This window comes from Trachymyrmex cornetzi, unplaced genomic scaffold (genome assembly GCF_001594075.2).
Source record: "Trachymyrmex cornetzi isolate Tcor2-1 unplaced genomic scaffold, Tcor1.1 scaffold1187, whole genome shotgun sequence".
Classification (NCBI taxonomy): domain Eukaryota; kingdom Metazoa; phylum Arthropoda; class Insecta; order Hymenoptera; family Formicidae; genus Trachymyrmex; species Trachymyrmex cornetzi.
In genome coordinates, this window is record NW_017295748.1 from 84,325 (window position 1) to 89,881 (window position 5,557).

At 39.3% G+C, this 5,557-nt stretch overlaps 1 protein-coding gene across 1 annotated transcript in view; it reads right to left on the reverse strand.

The window, feature by feature from the left end:
- The window catches only part of LOC108766438 (uncharacterized), a 53,122-nt gene extending 50,565 nt beyond the window's left edge, over nucleotides 1–2,557 (reverse strand). Inside the window, 1 exon segment of the mRNA XM_018515736.1 lies at nucleotides 2,186–2,557. The gene's annotated coding sequence lies outside the window, so the exon portion shown is untranslated.
- Between the last annotated feature and the right edge of the window lie 3,000 nt (nucleotides 2,558–5,557).

The following is a 5,557-nucleotide window of genomic DNA, read 5'->3' on the forward strand; positions in this document are numbered from 1 at the left end:
GAGAGAGAGAGAGAGAGAGAGAGAGAAAGCATTCATTACTGTTCTAGGGCGAGCCCTCTAAAGCCTGTCTCACACTATACGTTGGAGCTGAGCATTGTGAATTATAGATTAGAATTCGATCAAACAGATAGTTTTAATTTCAATCCGTCACTCATTTCGTTCTGATTGAATTACTGAATTCTATTCTTTAATTCATAATCCTCAATCTCCAATATGCGTAGTATGACACAGGCTTAAGAACATAGAGATAAGTAAACGAGACATTTGGGAGTAAAAACGCAAAAAATAATAAGAGAGAAATATATAGATAGATAGATAAAGGCGTTTATTAACATTCTACGACAAAAAATATAAAAACGTAAGTAAAAAGAAAATAAAAGGAAAGAATAGTAATACAAAATAATATTTGCAAAATAAAACTAAAGAATACAAAGATAAAAATATAAAAAATAAAATTTAAACAAAGATAATGAAAGAATTATAAACAAAAGAAAATTATTATAAAGTAAATTTTTTTAAAGAAAACGAGAAACAGAATCAGAATCATATATTGGCACTACATTCCCTGGGTATGTTCTTTCCAGCTGAACTTGTTCCACTGTTCATCTTTCTTATTTTTCTCTCCGTATTGGAAACATAAACCGTACAAGTTCATCTAAAAAGAACACAGCTATTATTAAAAATAAAGGAGTAGCAAACACTTTTGCAACTTAAAAGTGAAATAAGTATATATTTGATATTTGATGAAGGCAAGAAAAAAGTTCTAATACAATGCAAGAAAATACAGACCTTATTAACATAAGATGCAAAAAAAAAACAAAAATAAAGATAGAAAAAATAAGATATAACAAATAATAAAGTAAAATCAGAGAGAGAGAGAGAGAGAGAGAAGCGATCGTGCGGCCCCCGCATACGAGAGGTTCCTCTTGACGAGAACAAACGGGAACGAGATGGGGCTTTTCCAAAATCGATATCTCCGCGCGGATATCGGTTCCTCGCGCCTGAAATGCCTCGCCGCGTGCAACTATAACCGGTGGAGATTCATTTCCCCGCTCGGAAGCCTCTGCAAACGGGACTTTTACAAAGGCGGTCGTCGCGCTCGCGTTTTCCTCCGAGCATTCGCTCGCTCGCGTCCCGTCGGGCGGCGGGAAGGACTACAACCGTCGTCGGTGACTCGGTGGTCACGTACGCCCGAAGGAATCGATAGATAAAGAGCGGCGCACGATTTCTCCGGATGTAGACTCGGATTGCCGAACAAACGACGCCGGGCGGAAATCACCCTGCGTTTGTTTGTCCGCGTTTGCGTTCCGCAATCCGCCGTCCGCGGCGAGCCGCGAACCGCGAGCGAGCCATGGCGACACGGACGGCCTGCTGCTCCGGCTGTTAAAATGCACGCGCGAGGAAGCCGACCGATACCCGTTCGCAATCAGAGAGAGAGAGAGAGAGAGAGAAATACAGTGGAGAAATTACAAGTCTATTCGCGTTGCTTACACTTTTTGTATTGAGAATCTTTGCTTTCTGTCTTTTCAACGCCAGAATATATATATTTACTCCGTTTTGAGTGCGAAAATTTTTCAAGCAACGCGAACAAACCTTATTCCACTGCAAGCGTATTTTATGAAGGGAAAGAAGAGGAGCGAGTAAAGCAGATGGATCTCGATCATAAATAATTTGGAGCAAGCAAGAAAAAAAAGGAAAGAGGAACCTTATAAAACTTTGATACTAGTAGTATTAATTAATCACTTATTTTGAGTATTAAGAGTATGTTAACAGTACCTCAAAAGTTTAATACTAGTCATTAATCAGTTATTAAGTATTACTATTAACAAAAGTATTGTTAATAGTACTTTCAAATTTTAATACTAATCATTAATCACTTATTGAGTATTAAAAGTATTGTTAACGGTACTTTGAATATTGAAAATAAGTGATTAATCGAGCAGTACTAGTATTAAATTTCTACAAGGGCTCGGGAGATCCCCGTTATAACCTCTGAGAATTTCGGAGGCGCGATGGTGACGATCGCGAAGCCGAAAACGGAGCTGCGTTCGGCGCCGTCGGCTTCAAATCGCGGTGAGGCGAGGCGAGGCAAGGCGAGGCGAGGCGAGGCGAGGAGAGGAGAACTCAGTGGGTTCACCGGGCTCTTCAGATTCATATTGGATTCTCGCGATGTGTAAATACTCACAGCATCTTGCGGGCGGTGGCATCGTAGACGAGGCGCATCGTAACGGCGACTCCAGCGAGTAACGACGACGGCGGCGGCGGCGACGGCGGTAGCACGGCAGCAGTGACGATCGCAGCGAGCTGAGCGAGTACAGGGAGCACAGCGGGCGCACAGCAGCAGGCTGCTCCGGTGTATAGCCACGGTGACGACAGCGGGGCACAGCACTGGAGCAACGCACATGTCACTGTCACCGGCGGTGGCCGTTTTTCGCGGCCGCGAGGCTCCAGGAGGCGCGGCTCTGGCGGGCGACGAGTTCTGACTTCTGGCTCGGATCTCGGATACGAAACACGACACGACGCGGTGCGGCGCGATCCGACGGCCGTCGATGAGAGAACCGACGCGGGACAGAAGAGAGAACGCGCAAGGGAGACAGAGAGAGAAAGAGAGAGAGGGGGGGGGAGAGGGAGAGAGATAGAGGGGGGAAGGAGGGAGGGAGGGAGAGAGGAAGGGAGAGAGAACGAGTGAACACGACGGGGAAGAGACAGGGAGAGCACGATGGTAGGAGAGAGGAATAAAAGTGCACGTCCGCTTTACGACGGGTTTCCTACTTCCGTCCGTCCGTTTCCTTCTTTCGCCTCCTGGTGTCCCTTCGCGCACTAACCACGTCGACGAGGACCCTTGTAACGTCCAGTCGTCCACGCCCGCCGAAAACTTCAAGTCTCTCCTCGGCACAGCGCGATGGCCAAGCTTAAAACCAATTCAGCCGATGGGCGGCGCAGGGAGAAAGAAATAGAGGCAGATTAGACAGAGATAGAGGGAAGGAGGGACAGCAGCGGGTGAGAGTGCGCTTTAGCTCTCCCTCGTACGTTTGCGATGCGATCGCGCGCAGGTCTTATGAACCGACACGATGCAATCGAGATCCCTGACTGAGCAGCCGTCGCCCGTCGAGCCTTGCCCCGCGAGGCGACAGGACTGCCAACTGTCGTCGGTATTTCAACCAAAAGTTCCTGTCCCCAGGGATTCTCATTCTCCTCTTCGCCTAAGGGTATACCCACACAAACTTACAGACTAGCCGCATAAACGTTAATATACATTTAAAAAATTATTCAATCACACTTTACGTGCGATTTTGGGTGCGGTCCACTTGACGCTATACAAATGCTTCGAAACTTTTGATTGATCAATCGGAAGAAAGAATTTTACTAACTGACCAATCCAAAAATGCTTCCAAGTATTCATAGCATCAAGTGGACCGTAACCTTATAGGTAATAACAGAAATGTGATTGGATAATTTTCTCTATACGATTATGCAAGTTTGTGGATATATCCCCTAAACAGCACACAATATTTATAAAATATTTACAAAATATTTATAAATATTTATAAATATTTATAAAATTTATGTTTAATATTTTTTAAATATTTTTGTGGTCTTAGATTGCACAGATTATAAACATTTATCATAAATATTATGAAATATTTATTGTAAATATTGTAATAAATGCTATGAAAATATTTAATGAGACATTATAATCCAAGTAAAAAATACTTATTAGAAATATTTATTTATATTCATCATAAATGTTACATAAAATGTTTAGTCTATATTTTAATATTTCGAATAAAGCTTTATATAAAATATGTATTAAATATTCTGTGCTGTTTGGGTTAAGGCCGGAATCAGACTACGCATTGAAGATTAAAGATTGAAATTTGACCAATAAGAACAAAGAAATTTTAGCTCCTTTAGTTTCGATTGGTCAAATTTCAATCTTTCAATCTTCAATCTCAATATTCAATTTGATACTGGTCTAAGGCCGGAATCAGATTACGCATTGAAGAATGAGATTGAAGATTGAAAGATTGAAGTTTGACCAATCAGAACAAAAGGAACTAAAATTTCTTTGTTTTCATTGGTGAAATTTCAATCTTTAATCTTTAATCTCAATCTTCAATGCATAGCCTGATTTCGGCCTAAGGCTTATTTAAGTTAATTTAATTTTAAGTGGGGAGCACAGACTCTCTTGCATAACGCATAACACATAAGGCATAAGAAATTCAACCAATTAGAGTTCTTTTTTTCATGGAAAGGAAGGAAACGAAGAATTAAAAAGGGATTATTATATAATAAAAAAATTTTAAAGTTTTACTGTGGATTTTTAAATTACAAAATATAATAATTTATTGTTCAAGATTTAGCAAATTAGGTCTTGTAATTAGACAATATAAAATTACATGTATATATTTTCCAGCTAAACACATTTATAACTAAAAAAACCTCTACAGCACGAAATATCGTAGCAATATTTCAATAATGTGCAATATTACAAAAATTGCAGCAATGTCGCTACAATATTAAAATTATAATATTTTATTGGAAATATTGTAACAATATTGCAAAATATTGTAATTTTAATATTTTGTAGAAAATATTGCAATATATTGTTGCAATATATTACACGGCAAATAATTATTTAACCGACTGTCGAAATGACAAGACACATATCGTTCTCGCAGTTATTATTTTTTAAAATTTGACGATAATTTATAACATATCAACGAGTTACAAAATGTTAAATAAGAGAGATTCATTGTTCAGTGTAGAAGCGTCGACTGTGTGAGCTTGAGTTCTCATTGCCACTCAGCTTTCTAACTTTGTGAGTATGTGACTTACCTTACAACAGTAAACGGTTCAATATTTGAGAGGAAAAACGTTGGAGATATCATTTTGTCATGCAATACTCCAATCGTTACGCTAAGGTGAAAGATTGCTGATGAAGACTCAAACCATGAGTGGAAACGTTCAAAGTTAAGGTTTATATATTTAGTATCAAGAAAAATTGCGCTAACTGATAACCAGCGTCGACTTCTATTGCCTGTAATACATATTTTATGGCTTTATTAATTATTTTAAAGGAGTTTGTAAAAACTTATTAGTTTTTATATTAATTTGTAATTTTCTTTTTCTCTTTCACGGATTGGAAAATCCTTTTTCAGGATAAAGTATACGCATTAATACGTGTTTGTGAAATGGAGTCTACGCTGAGAATGATCAAAAATTTCGAAATCGATATATTTTTTAACATTCCTTAGTGTAATATGGCGTCTCAGCTGTCAAGTTGTGACAACATTTGCTTGATATAAAAGCTTTGCAACCCGAACGTACGAAATAATAGTTCCCAAACACGTAATTTGCACGAACATACAACGTCGAGTCCTTAGAATTATATTTAGACGCTTTATCGCGACGAATTCGTTGTACGAAAATTGACACGTATGTGTGACTGCGTGCATCATAGGCCGCGGTCCGATTCACGCTCACAGTTCTATCAGTGCTTACGACATTAATGGTCGGTCCGAAACAAATAGCGTGCTAAAGTTTTTCTATTTCG